A 21525-nucleotide genomic window follows, 5' to 3' on the forward strand; every position below is an offset into this window, starting at 1 on the left:
TTAAGCCATCATTCTCCAGTAAGTCGTATTTTCCCCACTTTTTTCTTTTAAGCTCAAACCAGTTGATTTAATGCAGATGTAAGGCTCTTTGCAACAGTCAAACTCCTCCTGTCACGTCCTCTAGACAATGAACATCTAGATTGTTCCTACTTGAAGACAGACATCTTTTTAAAAAGTTTTCATTGACATGTTTTCTTTATGCTAATACTTCTCCGTATCATTCCAAACTGCAACCCTCATACGCTTTGTGATATTAACTTCAGAGAAATTCAGCCAAACATAAATCACAACATAATGTTTGTATTTAAAACTTCAGAACACTTCCAATGGAAATGTACAAGGTCTTCAAACGAGAGATGAATTTTGCTTCTTACAATCAATTATCAGAAAGCCTACAATCTGATTCTAACACAAAAACTAGCATTAGCATAACACATCACTATGGCTGGTAAAGTCAGACCAAGAGAACAGCAAAGTTACAGCGGCAGCATGCTTTCTACATCTCTCAAGGTTAGTATTTTGCCACAACTACCACATCCTCGCCTTCGACAAACAGGCCGACAGCAGGGGATTCACCAAGTTACTTTTATATCCTTTTGTGTAGCGCAGAATGAAAACCACAAAAGGGAAAATGATAATTAAATTAAAAGCCTCAGTTTGGGAGCTAAACCCATGCCTAAATCCGAAGACCTCCCCCTGAATTCAGTAGGGCCTCTTTTCCAGAAGTTACATCACTTATTCTTCCTTTTACAACAGCCTCAAAGTCCAGTCTGTTACAGTTTTTCCCGTTCTTCTTCAAGCTATTACTTGGCAGCTAAAACCCCACCCATCTATCCAACCTGGGATCTGGAAATTGAAATACCCAAGCAAATAATCCCCTCCCACCCTATTCCTTCTACTAAACACTTATTTCCTTATGAAAGCTTTGATTTGGTTTTAATTTTTCTCTATTTTAAACTTTACATCAACTGAAATTCCACAAGTTCATTTCTTTTCCCTGCACAAACCCCAAACACTAAAAGATAACATATCCCAGTCAACACAGCATGTCTTTCACCAGATGTCTATCCAACATTTCCCTGCATTTACCTTACATTTGCAAATACAGTAGGTATGCTACCGATTCAAGAATGTCAGATTAAACTGGATGCATCCACATTAATCACAGGTTTTGAGAAGAAAACATGGTCTGGCGTGGTTCACTTTGAAGCAGGGAACAAAAGCAACCAACCAACCAAGAGAACAGCCCGAACAAATTGTGACTAGGATTTAGATACTCAGCATACATTTCCGACTTGCACGAAACACTACTGACTTTAAAAGCATCCTTGAATGAAATTCTATCAACCCCAAATGAATTGCTGTTCAGTGAGGACTTCTGATTCACCTTTTGCAAAGCAAGGATTTGGAATGATCGGAGTAAGAAATATCCATTTTAGTTACAGATTACATTTTCATTATCATAGATGATAGAGGTGGCTTCCTCAAATGTTTTTCGACTTTATTATTGCTATACAAGTACCCACATATCCTACATAACATGTATCAGGTCTAATTAAAACCTTGCTGCTGACAGTTTTTTTTAATGCAACACTGTTCCACTAGAGGGTAGCGTTGTGCTAAAAGCCTGAAGGGTTGGAGTTCACTTTAATTACCAAACTTCCAAGTTCTGAAAGTTTCTTCAGCAGTATTCCCTCACAATATCAATAGTCTCAGTCTCTCCAGCTTCACATTTTGGGTGATATGAATCAGGACATACTCAACAGTCCCATTAACAAAGTATGTTTTACTCCTTCAGTAAAAAATTCTCACTACTTTGATGTCAAGTCATCCCACATCTTCACCTGATGCAGGCCAGTTACTTCAGGGAAGATATTATTGCACAAGCATTTTATATATAGCATGCTGAATCGTGATTTTTTTTTTTTTTTTAAAAACAAAACAAAACGCCCCTCCCCAACACCTTTCATACTTTGATCCTGATAGCCAAATATAATTTGATCTTATGACACAGAATTGTTTTTGCTAGGAATTAACTAAAATGAAAGCAACTTCTCCTGGGTTTAACAGAGACACCAAAGGGAGCACATAATCTGATTTCATAATGGAGAGAATAACACTGGACAGACATGCGGTTCAAATATTACATACATCAGGATTAATTTGTTTTTACAGTTACAAACAAAGCTAAGGTAACATCAATTATAGTGTCCTGAGCAGCCCAAGCCATTAGACACCCATTTGTAACAGAGCAAAGGTTTTTTTCCCCACTGGGCCTCCTCCTCCTCAGATACTATGGGCAATCAGAATAACATTAGAAGCCCAATAATCTGGCCCAGATAAAAGTGACCTGAAAAACTGTGGACAACTCAGGGTTGGTTTTTTTTTTTCTTATGAAGAACATACGGTCAAAGATAAGCTATATAGAGACACTGGAATATGTTCCTGCATCAAACAATGTGAGCTGCTAGGCTTTATCAATACTTTGCGTGTATCACTTAATTTTTAGAAGTTTCAGAGAAAATGCCATCCACTAATCACTAGAAAACATCTAAAACACATACGAAACCTGCATCTGAAGCATTCAAACAATGAAGACAGCAACATGTGGCTCCGGAGAGCAGTATTCAGTCTGTGTGCTATCCCTGAGAATTAAACTCCTTTGTTTTAGCAACACATTGGAAGACATTAGGTTCATGGGTAGTTTCACCATTTAACATTCCTGTCAGCAGCTAAATGTCCAAAAACCAACCTTCCGGCCTGTAATTTAGGCATTGTTTTTAATTCATCAGTGCTCAGAGTGAGGATCACTGAATTTCTTTAATGTCCAACATAAATACATGATTAGCCTGTCAGAATGAAAATGCCAGTTACTTAAGCATTTCTTCCTACCATAGGGAAGGACTGAAGTACTAAAGGTGTTCACCCTTCTCAGTGGCTGACAAAATTACATGCAAGAGTACCACACTGAATTTCAAGGGGACTGGACAAACTTCAAGGTTTCTTACCTTTCAAAACCCCAACTTAAGCATGCAAGCGAAAATTAAAAAGTTGTGCTGCCTCTTTTGTGGTACAAAAGGTTGCAACCCGTGTACTGCATTTTATTTTTATATTCTGAAGAGCATAAGTAACACTTTAATACTTTTAATATGCATCTGATACATTTCAGTGTAAGATGTTCTTTCAGTGGGTTGGTTGGTTTGTTTTTAAATAAATTTGCTTGATATCAACTATCTCATCTGTAGTCCACAGACCACATGGCAACCCCAGGCCTTAAAGCAAGACATTCTACTTAAGTAGTTCAGTTGTTTCCAAGACTGAAGACAGGAAAATATATGCCATTTGGCAACATTATGTCCTGGTTTCAGCTGGGATAGAGTTAACTGTCTTCCTAGTAGCTGGTACAGTGCTATGTTTTGAGTTCAGTACACGAAGAATGTTGATAACACTGATGTCTTCAGTTGTTGCTCAGTAGTGTTTAGACTAATGTCAAGGATTTTTCAGCTTCTCATGCCCAGCCAGCGAGAAAGCTGGAGGGGCACAAGAAGTTGGCACAGGACACAGCCAGGGCACCTGACCCAAACTGGCCAACGGGGTATTCCATACCATGTGACGTCCCATCCAGTATATAAACTAGGAAGGGGGGGTGGGGAATCGCCGCTCTGGGACTGGCTGGGTGCCAGTCGGTGGGTGGTGAGCAATTGCACTGTGCATCATTTGTACATTCCAATCCTTTCATTATTGCTGTTGTCATTTTATTAGTGTTATCATTATCATTATTAGCTTCTTCTTTTCTGTTCTATTAAACTGTTCTTATCTCAACCCACGGGTTTTGCTTCTTTTCCCGATTTTCTCCCCCATCCCACTGGGTGGGGGGGGAGTGAGTGAGCGGCTGCGTGGTGTTTAGTCGCTGGCTGGGGTTAAACCACGACACATTAAAAAAAGAAATGCTGAATGTTTCTCAGTTTAATAGCCTCATCTCATAATGTAGACTACTGCCTGATTTCTAGAACAGAAAATTCTCTTCTGTGAAAATTTCACCAGAAATTCAGCCAAACCATAGAACTTTGATTTTTGTTTATTTTTTCTCAGATGTTTACATCAAGGAGACCTACAACACAGAGCATACTCCATCACCCTGGCAGCTCCAAGTGCTGAGCAGAAAATTCACACACCATACCCCTGAAGTAACTAAAAATGCTCCATCCCCTCACACATCCTGTGTGCAACAGGGCTGAACATGCAGTATCTTCCTATAGCAGAGTGGAAGAAGCAGCAACCAGACCAGTATGTCTGCAAAAAGAACTAGCAGGATTAAAGCTGCAGGCAGAGATGATGTTGACTTGGAATTGGAAAGGGGGGAGGAAAGGGAGGGAATCAGGCCTACGTTAGACCAGAAGGGCAAAGAGGCTTTTGTTTTCTGGACAGCACTTCTCCTGCCTCTCCAGAGTCTGCAGGAAAAACAGGCACCCGAATCTTGTCATCTCCCTGTTGTCAACAGGCTTCACGAAGCCCACATGCGCAGTGTCTGGTACTTGTCTAGAGCTGGTCTAGAAAGAAAGAATGGAATAGTACTGCTGGCCCAGCAAGTTCCAGCCTTGGTCCTAACACATGAGCATCAGTCAGCGTGCTACCAAAAGGACTTTTTCAATTTTTGCTTTCGCACCCCAAGTTGTAGAAGTTGCACACAGAACGGTTTCAGTCATCTAGGGCATCAGGACAAGCGATTAGTAAGCACTGCAAAACATGCCCAACACTATGCAGGAATCATGCAGGAGAGATGGCTCCCCACAGCAACAGTCACCTGCCTTTCCCACGAAACTGTCCTTTTCTCTCTGGAATCCCCTAATTCATTCATTCATCATGCCTTCCAATTCTGACACCACAACAAGAATCTCCCACAGCTGACTGCCTCATAACTGTTCCAGGTGTGCGATAAAATACATGTCTCTATTTCATCCTCAGAGCTGTTCATCCTGTGCACCGAGACAGTCAGGAAGGAGTGTCCCAGACACAAACTCATATCTGGCCAAGTAATTAAACTTATTATCTTAATGCCTATGTGTAAGGGATGAAATGAAGTTGTTCTAGTTAGCTTCATTCTGCTGCTTCCTAACTTGGATTTGTAACCTTTAAAAGTCAGTTCATCAATTTCTATTTGAGTACACAAATTATTTTAATAATGTAGTACTAAAATCAGTCAAAGAACAAGACTGCCATTACAACCATTTATATTTCCCTAAAACACTATCCAAAATTCAATGAATACTGAAAAAGTCACTCAACATCTCTTCTCCAGATGCAACTTTGAAAGGAAGGCCACAATACCTAAATGTAACAAGTAGGGCTGTTTTTACTCCTTTGAAAAACATACTGAAATGCTAACAAAGTACTTGCAGTTCTTCAACACCTTAATCAAAAAATTCCTAAGTCACCTCACTTCAGGATTTACTACTTTCACAGGCAGGTTCTATGTATCTCATGCATACGTCATACTGCCCAGTAGATGGCATCCCACGACACCAAAGACATTTATACAGCAGGTCCAAGAACAACTTTGCCACCATCAATGCAAATATAAACACCAAGCGAACATTTTAATTTTTTAAAAATAGGTAACAGAAACACTGGTGGTTTCACTACACCTTAGCTGAAACTGGCTGAAAGAGGAAAGCTGTTTTCTTACAACCCCAGATGGATGACATAACGGCCAACTAGTAAACCCTGTGCACGCAACTTTCTTTTAAATATTATCTTTTCCAAAAAAATTCCAACCAAACAAAACCCCATCAATATTAATTTATTGATCACTGTCCGAATATCATTGCCAAGTACCAAATCACTGAAAAAGGAGACAGTATACAAATACATTTGTAAGATGAGGTTTAAATATTGCTCACGTACTCCGACCTGAAACAGGCTAAAACATGTTCTGTACAAGCACACACATGGAATCTCAATCGATTCTTGTCAATATTAAACATATATTCTCTCTACACAATAAAAAGAGCAATCACTTTCTTTGTAAAGATTTTACACAGAAATCCACACATTCTTCCATCTCTATAGATACACTGCTGGGACACCACACATACAAACCAGGAACTGCTCTAGAGGCTTCTGAAAACTCTGGACTTGCTATCTAGACATCATTTTATCAAGAATCACTATAAAGCCTATGATGCAAAAAAACCCAACTTTCCTGACAACCTAGGTAGAATGCCTTCCAATCTTCTGTAATAGAGAACAAACTTGTCTACATTCAAGAAAGGACAGACAAAATAATGCACATCCCTGTGCCAAAATACAGAAAGCAAGCAGATATGTAAAAAGGATTTTAACAAGTTCATAGGAGTCCTGCGAAACTCCTTCAGATAAGATGAGAAAGCAGCTACAGGAGACCAATTTTCAAAACCCATTTTTTAACTAGCCTACCCTGTTTCTAAGGCATTTTGTTTAGCAAAATATAAATCCACTGCTACTGGAAGACAGCTATTACGTTTGAAACCTCCTAGAAGAGTATTGCTATGCCTTCTATTTTCTGTTTTATCACTTTCACAATTTACTGCAAACACCACAAAACAGAAACAGATATATTAGCCCCCCAAAAAGCATATTAAATACTTACTGACAATCTAAATAGTGTTTTCTAGGCTTCATATCCTGATCACACTCTTCACTAATTGTTCCTTAAGTTCAGAGAAAACTAGGTTACAGTTTTAAATCCTGGCCTCCTACAGCACAAAGATGTTTTCATTCAGAGTACCACAGACTTCTAAATTTTCAACAAAGAATGTCAGGTATCTTCTCTGAATAGAGAATTACATTTAACATATTTAAACATTTAAAAACCAGCACAATTCTTAACCTGTCATGAGAACTGATTTAGTGAAAGGTTTTCCCAGACATGTTTAAGACATTTAAAGTATAACTAGAAACAGTGTACACTGCAAGGATTTTTTGATCAAGCAGATTTGGATTTCTAATTTAATATTTGATACTGTCTCACATGTCTCTTATAATTCAATTAATTTAATTTGACCATCAAAACCATCACAACATGAAAGCCTGCTAGAGTACTGTAAACACATTAAAATTAAACAAATTGCAACACATTCATCAGAGTGCAAAAGTTTGTAACGTGGCAGCAAAAGGCAGTGGCATCAGACGTGATCTTACTTAACAACTCTGTTAATCTGGAAAATGGCAAACAGCATGTGAATTCTATTAACAGAAAAATACCTAAACTGAGGAAGCTGTAAACAGTGCCAGGGCAAGAAAATAACTTTAACAGCACCGGGGTAAATCCTGTATATAGTAAAATCAATGGCAAAGTTTCTCATTTAATAGGACAGAAACAGGTTCCTGAGTTTCGTTCAGGATTAAAGAGACAACAGAAAGATGCAGCCCAGGCAAACACCAACTGAAAGAGAATTGGGCTGGTGGGAAGAACATCACACAAAAATGACTTTTGTAGGTGTAAGAAACATGAAGAAACATTGAGAAAATAAAGAAATTAAAACGGAAGAACTGGTACTTCTCTGTTGAGCCCTGCAAGAATTAAGATGTAGTCTTCTCAGAAAATAAACCTTTGCTTATTAAATAACACACTAAGTCAAAATAAGAGTAACAAAAAAAAAAAAAAAAAGGAAAAACAAACAAGGTGAACAAGACACATGTCCAGTCAGGCATGGGAGAGAACTGAGTAGTACAGCTCAACTGAGCAGAAGTTAAAGTGCTTGAAGACTCGATAGTCTTGACTCCTTTTTCTATGAGCCACTGTTTCAGGCAGATAAGAGAAAAACATCATAACTCAACACACCCGGCAGAGGCCAAATTCATCAGTTTCCCTTGTAAACTCTTACCTTTGCAAAAAGCTTAGCAGAAATTAAGTATTCTGTTTAGGTACACCTTATGCATAGCTCTGGTGTCTGGAATACACCCTCGGCTTTACCTCCTTTTGCACTGTCAGACTCACTCCCGACCCTCTTAGACTTAAACATTCCCCAAACAGGCAAATGCAGCAAGCTTTTCTCCCCTGCAGCACAGAGAAGAGGTTAAGATTTAACACAGGCAGCAATGCAGGAACCAGGCAGCACTGGCTGGGCAACCAGAGAGGTAGAAGAGAAAGACAAAGTTTTCATGCAGCAAATGTTCCAGCTCTTGCAGTAATGCCTTGTGATTGTCTCACAATATGAGACTCATGTCTCACAATAGCCGAGACTTACAGTAAAGACTTGCACAAGGTGGTCTGGAAATATACAGACTTTTCATGTCAGGAAAACACACCCAGAAAGCAGCTGAGAGAGGGAGGGAAAGAAGAACAAGTGGTTCTCCTCTTCATTAAAGAAAGCAGCGATGTCCAATACACAGCTGGCAGCCATACCTAGATTTCTCCCTGTCACCCAACTTAAGTTTACAGACAGGAGCACAAGAACACTTTCAAACTTACAGCCTACCTTCAAAATCACCATTCTGAATGGCACCACAATGGCATAAAAGAAATTTATCCTTCCTGAACACCACAAGAGGTCTAGGAACTTGTAAAAATACTTGAGTTTCTCTGAACTCAAGACAGAACGGTAACATAAATTTATTTAAACAATGGCAACAGGAAGTTAAAAACCTACCGTATATTCATCTAAGTAGTAGCAGTGTTCTACCCTGGGCTTTCTCAGGCATTTGGCGTACTATGAACATAAACAGACTGCCTTGGCAAACACTATTACTCCCACTCTTTGTTACAGAGAACAGCTTCTCAAGCTGATAACATGCCTGCAGAAGCTACAATTGCTTATGATGTGAAAGCTACACAAGAAAAGTGCTGTGGGAAATGCAGTAACCTAAAGCAAAAAAGGTTTCATGCCTATTTTGGTCTGGCTTTGAGTTTGTTCCATTCCTCTCCCCTTCTTTCTGATTCTCCATGGCACATACTTCTTTGCTAATTGCTTATATGTTCCCTGGATTGGCAACCCAGCCATTTGCCAGCCATACCAAATGCCCACCTTTTTCTTTCTTCCTTTCATTAGGAAGAGTTTCATTTAGCTTTATTACTTGTAGTTTCTTTTTTCTTCTCCTCTTATACCACATAGGCATAAAGAACCAAAGACTATCAGAACACTACCTTCTGAACACTTCCCTGACAGTCCCATCCATCCTTTACACATCTATCCAACTTACTTTTCAGAATAATTTACTAACCACTCTATTTGAAAATTATGAGATTGTTTTCCTAAATAGCTTTCAATCTATCACCAAACACTAAAAGCCATTACTGATTTACAGATCACAGTTCATAGTTTTTTCACTGTAATTAGCTCAATCTCTTAAAACTCTTTTTATTTAAGAAAAACTGCTTTTAAAAAAATATTTCTGTTCAAACCTGTCCTCAAAGTAAACCTGATTCCTGGAAAACCCCTACACAATTTGATTTTTAATCCAACACACTAAAAAGGAAAGCATCACTTGGGACAAGTATGAAAAAAATAATTGTAAGTCTGTCAAACCAGATAACAAGGTATCAATTTACTGTAGAAACATGAAATACAAGTTCATCAGCTTCACTATTATTCTGCCATAAAATCCCAATCATTAAGAACTTTCAGGACAGGAAGGGAGAGTTCATTTTTATTCCTAGAACTGAAAGCAGCCACCTACAATTTCAAAGAGAAAAAACAATCTCTATCTGTATAGAAACTGAAGATACATTAAGGTCACTATTTAGAGCACCTATTTTCAATTGGAGGGGGAAACAACAACTCTGAACAAAACAATCACTGTGGTTTCAGTATAACTGTTTTGTTGCAGGTATAAACACCAAAAGGCAGAATAAAGACGAAAAAATGGGATTTTTGTTCTATCCTGCCAAAACTCAGATCTCTCAAATCCTCACGTTAAATTTTAATGAAGCAAATTGCCAAGCACTCTAACTTGGACCACAAGAGTCAGACAGGTACCACAATTCCCATCACCTTGCTTCAGAAAAAAGCCTTCTGCAGTCCTTCATCCTTACTCTGCATAGGAGACAGAGTCATTCAGCCTTGCTCTAGAACAAGACATTCAGAATTAAACAATGTCAAAAACATTTGGAAAACTGCATTTGCACAAAGGATCAACAGCCAGATGGAAACAGTCTGAAACTTACAGTTGCAGAGGAATACTTAGTATAGGAACCTAATTTAATGACTGAACTACAAAAAAAAAAAAAAAAATCTTATTTCCCACAGAGTTCTAAAAATTTGGAAATTGTTTTAACAAAAAAAGACGCTTTTTAAAATGAAAATAACAGACAGCAATTTATAGACAAGTTTTTCTTTATTTGCTGAACTACAAGAATAAAGCAGGTGCCTAGTAATACAGCATTTTATCAAAACAGATAAAACATACCTCACTTCATAATTTAAGAAACAAGGAGAGGGAGCATCAAAGCCCATTAGGTCTCCCTACTACATAGGTGTCATGCTGCAGTTGCAAAATGCACAGAACAGGATTTTAAGGATAAGAGAAAAATCAACTGTACAAACAAATCTGATAAATCTTCATTGAAAGAAGTTTTTACATGATTGCCTATTAGAAAATAATTGAGTGCTATAATATAAAGATACTACTGAAAAAAACCCTAGATAATGAAGCTGGGGGAGACACCAGAGATTTTCACTGTTTTACCTCAATTTCTGCATCTTGGAAGGACAGACATAGTGCATTCACAACATTGACAACCACAACTTTTTCTTTATGTTTTCAGACTAACTTATAAGCTCTGTTCTCCATTTCTACCGGACTCTGCTTGAATTCCACACAGAAAGGTAGTTTTCGTCCACTAAACTGCTGAGCTATTTCAAGTTCTCAGATGTTTATGATCAAAATCACTCATTGTGATACTTGCATCTTCTGTAGTTAGTACCTTCTTCAAATGCATAAATATTTTTTAAGACTGCCTCACTGCACACCATGTTGGATTCTAAAGTTTGATTTGGGAACATGTCAAACATGCAACCAGTTTTACCATCAAAAGAGCACAGCGTTCTAGTCTACAGATACCTGTAACTGAAGTTGGGTATAAGCGTGAAACTCCATCCATTTACCTTGGCAGTCTTCAAGGTGGTGTCACTGGGGAGCAGGGACGAAGAGAGACCTTCAGCCCATTCAGCAGAACAGCATGTCCACATTCCTGCTACAACTTTAAGCCAACTGTCATTTTAACAGGTTTTCTGAACTCCCTATCAACTGTTACAACACACCAGGTCCTACAGGAAACAGTAAGCATTAACTACTTTCCTTCCAGACTCTTCCGCATGTGCTACAGCTGGCAGCTACCTTATTTTACTGACACACCTCTCAGCAGAGCAGTAAAACTCAGAAGCAATTCAGCACCTCTTGCCTTCCCAAAGTTTACAATTCTACATTAATTTTTCAGGAAGAAAGAGGTATGACACTGCATCTGAAATACTGTCCACATAAAACATAGAGTTTTGAAGCTTTCTGGGGATTTGCAGACATCTTTCAGTACAGGCAACAGACCCACACACAGCAACTTGGAGCCTACAGTACAGCCAATAGTGAGTCCATTTTTCTTGTGTATGATTAGAAGATGCCTTACAATTGCTGCAGGAAGAAAACAAAAGGATTCACAACCCTATTACTTACATACAACTTCTTTAGTCTTCTTTACCCCTAAGGTCTGCTTTGACTTGAATATAGGTCATCAGCTCATTCAAAGTATTTCCTCTGTAGTTTCTCATTTATGAGAGACATTCCTCAGAGTCCCAGCAGCTTCTCTAGAGTTCCTGGATTAATTGGAAGAAACTGCAGCATGGACCTTCACAATTGCTATACACTGCCAAGATCTCCAAATGCTCAGCACTATGAAAGAGCATGCAGGCAGTGCCATCTTACAGATTAGGGACATTTAATGCAACATCATATTACACAAGCTAAGAAAGTGTCTCATTTCTTCAAAAGCATTAATTTGCGAGTAAGAACATTAGAAGAAAGGAAAAATAGGTTTGGAAGAAACTCAACACAAAGTTTAATGCAAGCACTACGAACAGTATTCATCAGCTGCTGACATGAAACATTTGCTCTGAAAAAATACATCATGCTATTCCTCAAAGCTACAGAGTCTGGAGTTCTGCACCTCAATTATCACCCCAAAGTACTTTATTCGTGGCTGGATAGCTGTACTCTGGCATGTAATTCTCAACCATCTGCTCCTTCAGCTTTCTGGTCACTTTCAGAACATGGTGTAGTGGGCATGGTTGGTGGTTGGACTCGATGATCTTGAAGGTCTTTTCCAACCTAAACGATTCTATGATTCTATGATCCCTTGAATTCCTAATGCTTCCAGGAACAAAATATTAAGTGAGCTTTGACATACAATGAGAATGACACCTCTCAGTAGCTGCCTCCAATACTTAAGAGCTGGATAACATCATAGACTACAAAACAACCCCAAAACCTATTAAAATCCTCCATTTATTTTTTTGTTTTTTTTAATGTGACATTATCAGTTAAACTTGAGAATTTGCTTCCTGCAGATCCTCTGCTTCTAAATAAACTTCAGACAGCAGTTTGGAATAACACAAGAATGTTATCAATAGCAAACTCTACAAGTTTGACTAATAACAGTCAATTATTCTAAGGAATCTTCACTTTTAAAGCCACTCTTCTGCAGCAAAATCTCAAGCTGTTTTCTCAGCTCCTCACAAAAGTCTTCCAGAATAAGGAACACTTGGTATGCTCTCAGATCCTGCCTGGCAATTCGCAGGCCTTATGCCAAAACAATCTTGGAGAAGATACTGGGAGATCATAGATCACAGCATCCATTCTTTCTGCATTCAGGAGGGCAAATAGGTTTATTCACCTTCACAGTTTTCCAAAATTGAATATAACCAAGGGAGAAGAGAGCTGCAAAAATCTATCTGACCTCCTCCTTAGTCAAGATACTCTACACAGTTTCTACTCCATCTTCTTAAATCTGTAAGGCATCTAATTAATATAATTAACAAATACAAGGCTAAACAATTAAAAAAATTGGTCATGGTTTACAGCAGAAGTAACCAACTTCCAGCTGGAGATCAGACTACACTTACTGACACTTTCATCTTATCAGAACCATACAAACAGTAGCAGGGAACAGGTATGGAATAAGATCATATGAGCCATCTTATGCACATCTCTACAGCTTACTTTTGCAAAGCTTAGTCTTTCTTCAAGGGCATCCTAAATTCTCTTTCCCAATCCTACATCACTTTCCACAGCTAGGTTTAAGGAGAGAGTCTACTCTGGACTAACAATAATTCAGGTGCTGAAGTTAGTGGCCTTATTTACTTTCGGAAAGTAAAGTCAGAAGAAACTTTGGAAAGTGCAGTGGTAGGACTATGTCTGTCCAGTTGCAACCTATGTTCCACCGCTACTACTCTTGGTGAAGCTGCTCTCACAGATCCAATTTCATCTGTGAATCACAAGGTGCTTCTCCCGACAGAAATTTTCCACTTGCAGAGACAATCCACACCTCAGCTTGATATATACGTAATATCTGTACGCTAAACACCGTTTGTACTAGGCACATCTCATTGTTACTGCCTATATTAAAAACATATGCAAATATTTGCAATAATTAAAGCATTTACTTTCTTGACATGAAAGCGAGGTGATGGTATCCTGAGCACAGACAAACCTTTGTGCCCAAACCACAGACTTCTTCAGTCAATTTCATTCTGTCTCAAAAGAAAGACCAAATGACAAAGGTTTATAGTCAGACTCCCAGCAGTTTTCAAATTCACTCAGGTGAACACCGATTTCTAAGCATATACAGCTAATACACACACAAACTGATAAGTTATGCAAAAAATGTATTACCAGTAAAACTGAATGTTGTTTCTTACTAGAATTATTTATTTGGAAGTAAAGACAGAAGTTACTGACAATCACACAAGAAGTCCTTACATGACTGTATCCTAATGCATTTCTGACCTTGAAAATCTTGTATGATCTATTGCTGCTGGAGCTAGGATACTTGAGATAGGTATCCACAGATATCACCTATTTAACAGCTCACAGCACTGCTCTCCAACCACCCACCTCCAGGATGCCTCCATTCAGCCTCCAAGTAATTCTAATGTTGTTCTAGGCACATGCCCAGGTGTTTGCTTCCAGAAGCTGCCATGAAGTTCCTGCCATACTATCAACCTGGAGAGCAACTCTGTTGGTCTGCAGAGGAGCAGGATTTGTTTAGAAATTGGTTTAAAATCACAATCCGAATATGAATATTGATATTCTCAAACCACTTTATCCCATCTGTCACATTAATTCACACTAATTTCTGCACTAACTGTTTATACACAAAGACTTCATCCCATCCTTTCAATTTTTTTAGGGTAAACGCAGTCTAAGAGAGCTGGCCAATAGTAATTGCCTTCAGCCAAAAATACTGGCTGCTTTAATATCAGTAAGCTAACAGAAGTCAGACCTCAAAAATCCTTTAACACTAGGAATCAAGTGTTACTGAAGAGTTTTGTAAACAGTGACTCTCCTGAACAAATAATTAAAGAATTCATCAGTCATAACCCAGGCTAGTAAGTAAAATCTTCAATACTAAAGCCACCTTGTCTCATCTAACAAAACCAAAACACAAATCTATCTCTGTAATAGGTCAGAGAAACTGCTGCCTAAAAACATTTTCAGCAACAGCTATTTTCTGAAGTAAGCGAGGGCTAGTTGTGCTACCGAGAAATAACAGAGCTTTCCTTTTCAAAAAGGCTTACAGGGGCAGGCATTAAACTTCTATTGCACTTGAACCCAATATGGGTCTACAGCTTCCCCAGGTGTTTTTGAAAATCCCATCCTAGAGGTCTCTAAGGAGGAAAGTAGGAGAGGAAAAGCACAGTAAAGGGAAGGAAGAACAACAACAAGGAAGTAAGAGGGTGAAAGACAAGAGATCAAAGACAAAAAGAAGGAAAGCAAAGAAGATAATTTATCCTACCAGAGACAGCACCTCTTGTCAGTCAAGACAAGAAACATTGCCTCCCAAAAAGAATCTGGCACCAGGAAGTGGCAGAGGTCATGGGGGAAGACCAAATCTGACCTGAGGCAAGAAAAAAAATGGAATTATGATTATTTTTTTTAACCTTTGTCTGTTGCTTCATCTTACTTTTGCAATGTATTTTTAAAAAAACAATTTTTTTTTTAATTAATGTCTTTCTTCAGCTGGATTTTGTCAGTGATGACAGTGGGATGATCCAAATCAAATATGGAACAGGATCAATAGTATTTTAATAAAAATGTGAAAATCTATGTAAATACTGGAATTAAAAACAAATTCAAAATACTATAGTGAAGCTGTATGAAATGATAGCTGCAAACAGTATATGCCACTGAAATGTCCCAATGAGTCAAAAATTTGGAAGAATGCACTTGCATCTATAAAACTTACTGCAGTGGAGTGCAAAAGCACTAATTCCTATCTTTAGGAGACTTTCCCGAGTGTCTTCTGGCAAGACATAAAATCTCTACCTTATATCCCATGTGCAAATGGGAGAGACATCATGGTCTCCTGTGTCCAGGTTCCCTGTTTAATTGTAACAAAAAAGCTCTACCCAGGTCTCCAACTGAAAATGGGCTAACTTTTAGAGAAAGTCTCCTAGAAGATCCAGATAAAGCAATCACAACAGATAGAATTAACATACTCATGAAATTCACTGCAGGGTGACAAATGGGCAATAAAAAGAGGAGTTCTTGTACAAAGGCAAATCATAGACTAAGCCTAAAAAAAAAAATATTTAAATATTTTAACATTAAAAATTATTAAAAAATCCATCAAACAAATCCATCCTCCCCCTAACACTCATTCAAACTACATTCTCAAAACAAACCTGGGGGTGGGGGTGGGGGAGTGGAATTTCCAAGTATGTTGGAGGCTCCAGTAACTTCTATCCGTACGTGAAAATTAATTCCAAACTAGAACCAATGACTTCAAGTGGCAGAAATCAAGCCATCACCTGCACACATCTTTGAAATACAATTCTGAGACCTATGGATGAAGATCAGTTAGTTAGGTGAGTGATAAAAATCATATTAAAGCTGAAGACACTTCTATGATGATGCCCCACAATTTTCACTTGGTACAAACCTCACTTACCAACTTTGTAAATGTCAATAAGCCAAATAAAACTTTTTAAATAGCTCTAAACTGAAACCTTGGGTTTACACACACATTCTGAAACAGTGGAACTAATGAGTTTGTCTCTATGCTCCACACTGAATTCAAAATGCTCTTACTTCACTGTGTCAAAATTAATTGTAATAATGCTATGCAGACATAAAAATGTGGATAACCATAAGGACCATATGTGCAAAAATGATAGGAGTAAGTTCAAACCAGGTGTTCAGGTGATGCTTCAGAGAAAGGTGCAAGAACCAAATGGGACATAAGATTTGAGATACTCAACTGCCGCATTCAAACCTGAAATAGTTGAGAGACCTGGAATATAAAGCATAAGATAAAATCCAAAGCTTTAATTGTTTAACCTGGGTACTAGGTAGCCTCAAGAACCTTCAGTGAAAAAATCCTCCACAATATCATTAGATACCGTATGAAAAAGCACTTAAGTTTTAATCACCCTCTTCAATTAATGAGATATCTTCTTGTATTCAGAAAGGGATTACAGACTCTTGCATAGATGATGCCTTTCTTTCAGATTCCCTCTCCATATCAGCCTGAGGTAAATACCTTTTCAATTTCCATCCCTGCAGTAATTCCCCCTCACACATGTCCTGAGTCACTAACAGCACTCTTTTTGAGTTCTTGGAACTCAGTGTGCCCAAGCTGCTCACAGTGCCTTATAATGCTGTTTCTGTACGGGTGAGCAACATTGCTGCCTACAGTTAAGCTTGTATATACCTCTTCTCCATTATGACTGCATTTTCAGTACCTGCAGGTACCAAATCCACTCATCTGTTCTAATCCTGTAGAGGGAAGAATGCATTAGATGTGGAAGATTTAGCCCAAGTGATTCCAAGAAAAATAAAAAAACCAACCAAACATGAAAACTCCCAACTTTGCTCATATTAAAATATATGCATCCTAGTATCAATCAATTACCAGAATCCATAGGAAATGCAATCTAACACAACTGTATTCCTTTCTAGAAAAATACCACCTCACTCAGTGCACCAGGGCATATAGTGTTCAGTAAACAAACCAAAAAGTCTATTTGTTTTATCATCACTGGTCAGTCTGAGCCTTTATGTATCACACACTTTGAAAAATTTGCATTGACTATGGATTTCTGCACTGCCTTTTCCCTGCAAGCATTCCTCTATAGCATTTCAGTGCAGCACAAATATCAATTAATTAACTTTAACAGCACTTCTAAGCACTATTTTCCTTCTCTTCAAACAGAGGTAAACCAAGACATGTAAAGATTAAAACTGCAAGTCCACTGAATCCAGCTGCCCAATCTGAGATGCCAAAGGATGCATTTTTCAGAGTCTTTGATTTTCTAGAGTTAAGTGTTTTTCAAAGCTTATCGCTCAGTTACTACAGTTGCAGTCATGAATGCTCAGATCCCCAAATCAGGCCTTCATAACATAAGGAGCAAACAGCTAACAACGACCTGTGAATTCCTGCTGAAGTGATTTGCCTAGTAGTCCACATGAACTCCGGAGTAGAGGACCCTCTGCAGGAGGGTCGATCCAGCTTTCCACAACAAAACTCCACTGTCAACACCTCGACCATCCTTTCTTCCTGTAATGCCTCCTACCTGCTCATTTGCTGTACACTCCCACAGAGCAGGGTTCTAACACACAAAACCTTCCTGCGCACCCTAGGAGAGGCAGGGCTGATACAGAATAGATAATACGCAGCTGTGTAATTACACAATGCAGATACTCAAAGAAGGTTGAATTAGTGCTGTCTGTGCAACCAAATTCTGGCACATCCCAACTCCTGAGCACTGTTCTTCCAATCTGCTGCTTTGTCCAGCAGTTTCCTGAATATAGTTAACACTTTTTATATGTCACTATTCAGGTTTTTTTATTCCTTAACAGTAACTGAAGCAACAACAATCAAGACACAGCTATGAACAGCGACACCCACAACTCTTCCTCAAACGTTATCAGCAATGTAAACATGCAAAGATACTTGAAAAGCTTTCTTCGTTTTATTTAATGTGTACGAATTTTATTTGTGCAGTACCACTCAAGCAACTTGCATGGCTCTCTTCCCCTGATCCCTTCTAGTCACCACTAGTTCAAACAAACATTTGGAAGAGTTATTTCACTATTGTCTTCTCTTTTCACCCCCACCCAACAATGCTAAAAGTATCACAGTTCCATTCCAGTTTTTCTGCCTAAGATACTGGCTATTGACCTTTCAACACTAATCATTTAAACCTAATCTTTTTCTCCTATTTCCCAAAGAATATTTGTTCCATGGCATTACTTCTTCTCACAAACCTGAGAGAAAAAATGGTCTCTCTTTACACGTTTTTGGAGGACCTTGTTCACAGACTCTGCAGGGAGAGCAGCATATTGGTTCACACACAGTATGTTTCCCAAACCATCAGAGCCAGAAACCTTTTTTTTAAATGAAAACCTAGCTTCCTCAAAACCAGCATGTATCTTGCCAGTTAAAATATCACTGATGTGTCCAGCTCCTTTTATTATTAAATGATGATTCAGTTTCTTACTGAAAGCAAACAACAGTTTAATAATAAAGCAAATTACTGTCTTCCAGTATTTCTAATCACCTTTGCAGCTGTTTACATTTAACAATAATATTTTTTGTCCTAAACACAGCTCTCACTAGTTAAATTATCACACTCATTTTCAGATACTGCACTACACCTGTAATTACATGCATTAATATGCTACCATAGGGTAAAACTAACAACAGTATGAAATACTTTCACATAAATAGTTAGAAAACGCTTTGTCAGAGTCCAGTATTAGTGCAATTCAAAAAACCTCATTGTTTTATATTACGTGTCCAACTTTATCTGGATTTATTTTCTACAAAACAGATCTAAATAGCAGCAACATATGAAAGAATTTGTGATTATTCTGCATTGTGGAATAGCAAAATTCCACGTTGGGAGAAGATGTAAGCAAAATATTAAAATGCATCAGAAGGCAGAAAGTTATAACTAGTCTCACAGATGCATATTTCATTATTAAATGCAATACTTCACCACAACAGTATTTTGAGTACTTTGTATGAAAAATATGTAGTCTTGTTACCTCAACTAAGAGCTTCACATGCAAAAATAGATTAATTCTACATTTAGTGGCAATTCTATAACTGACACTGCATGAAATATTAAAAGTTACACATCAACTGCTAAGTGTTATTTGTCTTGAGAGAAGTTTGTAGTACCCTTCTGCAGCTCAAGTATGACACAGCTCTTGCATAATTATGAGGGGCAGAAATTACTGTTGCTTTTAATATTTTCAAAAATTTTGTTATGGATAAAGTTTTATTTATGTTTTGTATGATGATAATACAGAAAATGTCAACAGCCCAGGCACCCAAGCTGTTCATTGTACAGCTAGAAGACTGGAGCTAACACTACCCTTACATTAGCTGTTTTCAAGCAGTTGGTCCGTATTCAAGTGTAACTCTAGGATTTCTTGAATTTCAAAGACCAAGTTCTGTGCATTTCTTTTTAAGATGTACTTATTTACCCTTCTATTACAAAGAAGCACTTGATTTAAAGATCTCTATGCAAGACATTTATACATACACACACAAAAAAAGAGGAGCACTGAGACTCCAGCTCCCTCAAATACAAGGAGCTTGAAGCCAGCAGAGAACATTTGGAAACTCATGGTCCTGACAGTCACTGCTCTCCCTTCCTAGGTTTGTTACCACCATCCATTCGCAACTTTACTTCACATGGGACTAGGATTAACTGCAGAGCTTTGCTGATTCATAAGAAATGCTGACAAATGGGCACCATCAAAAACAACCACCACTTGCATTGCTGCTGGCTCTTTAAAGCTTAAAGAATAAATCCCTTAGCGAAAATCAGAAACATGTATGGAACTGAGGCTGGGAGTGGGGTGCAGAGTGTGAGAGACCAAGAAAGCCAGGCCCTTGTATGATCAGTAATGCTGCAGCAACCCAGTTTCACAAATGAAGTTGCAAAAAATAGTCTTCTAATGATATTCCTCGAAGTTGCGATTCTCTATTTTTCTGCTGTCCTGGGTGGTATCTACTGCCATGTGAGAGAATCATTGCCAGATGGATGTCCACAGAAAGAAAATCTGTAATACGCAGAATACCTTCTGGTATACTTTCTAGAGGATAACAACAATTACCTGCCTGCTCCTTGTAGGCTGCCAAATATTACACCACCACATACTCCTCAACAGAGGGGCTAACCCAGAGAAACACAGCATGTTGCTCCTATAAAGGGAACAACATGAAATCCAAGACCAGGGAACAACCTCATGTTGCATTCTAGAAAACCAAAGGCAGAGAACAGCTAGTCTCTTAACACCAAATCACAGAACAAAAATGGCTTTGAAAAATTAGAAGTGACTAGCAATAGCAAGAGGTGGATAAACACTAACAGCTACTCTTGACAGTACTACCAACAAAGTCTCTTGAACACCAAATGAAGATTTCAAGAAAGAGCAACAATAATTCAGGTTCTAGTTGTGCCCATTTTCCTGAATTCAGGAGAAACGTGAGCCCAAAGCTCATGTGTGAAATGAGAGCACAGTGAAAAAGCAGGCTGTGGTTAGACTTTTTCTGAAGGATAACAATTGCTCTTTTTTTTTTTTTTTAAACAACAGATTGTATTTTATGGATTATTACACCAAAGAAAACAGTCAAGAAACCCCGATGGAAAAAATTAAGCTTAAATCTCCATAAGATGCTTCATGGCCTATTTAAAGTCCCAAGACTTTGAGAATTCCAACGTCTCCAGCATTTACCTTTCCAGAGACATCCTTTCCCATCATAAAACTGGTACAGCATCCAGTTTCTGTCAGGAGCAATCAATAAATCTCATTTGTAACTTAGAGAATGGACCATTTTAAAGGAAACACACAGAAAAGATACCAGTTACTAAACATGATTAAAGCTTGCTTTTTCCATATACCATATTCTTCCAAGACAGCCCTTCCCAAACTAGCCACATTGGATCAAAAAAACCTGTCAGCTGTGAATGACACCATACAGATCTGAAACAAGAATTACTTTTAGTATTTCATTTCCAAGGATTTCCAGATTTCTAACAGAATTAAGTGTCCAAACCCCTTTTCCATGAAGTTGGAAAAGCATACCTCCCATATTAATATGAGTTATTCTAACCCTGTGACTAAAGTTGACTAAACCAAAATATCTGAAGTGTGAAGAGGAGAATCACTGAGAAATTAAGAGACAGACCAGATTTTTAATAAAAATATATCACAAGGATACAGTGACAGATATTTTTTATTCTCACAGTGTTCTCATGGTTTCACTCACACGTGTGTGTGCGCATACACACCCGAGGAGTCTACCTCCACAATATGGAA

The 21525-nt window shown here is 38.2% G+C and overlaps 1 protein-coding gene across 3 annotated transcripts in view; it reads right to left on the bottom strand.

Moving 5' to 3' along the window:
• LOC128136392 (E3 ubiquitin-protein ligase KCMF1) overlaps positions 1–21525 on the bottom strand; it is a 55806-nt gene that overhangs the window by 32042 nt on the left and 2239 nt on the right. The window contains exon 2 of one of the 3 annotated variants that reach the window (XM_052775874.1): positions 14984–15085. The exons of the other annotated variants lie outside the window; for them this stretch is intronic. The gene's annotated coding sequence lies outside the window, so the exon portion shown is untranslated. The remainder of the gene's footprint in view (positions 1–14983; positions 15086–21525) is intronic. 3 annotated transcript variants of the gene reach the window in all.

This window comes from Harpia harpyja, chromosome Z, assembly GCF_026419915.1.
Source record: "Harpia harpyja isolate bHarHar1 chromosome Z, bHarHar1 primary haplotype, whole genome shotgun sequence".
Classification (NCBI taxonomy): Eukaryota; Metazoa; Chordata; class Aves; order Accipitriformes; family Accipitridae; genus Harpia; species Harpia harpyja.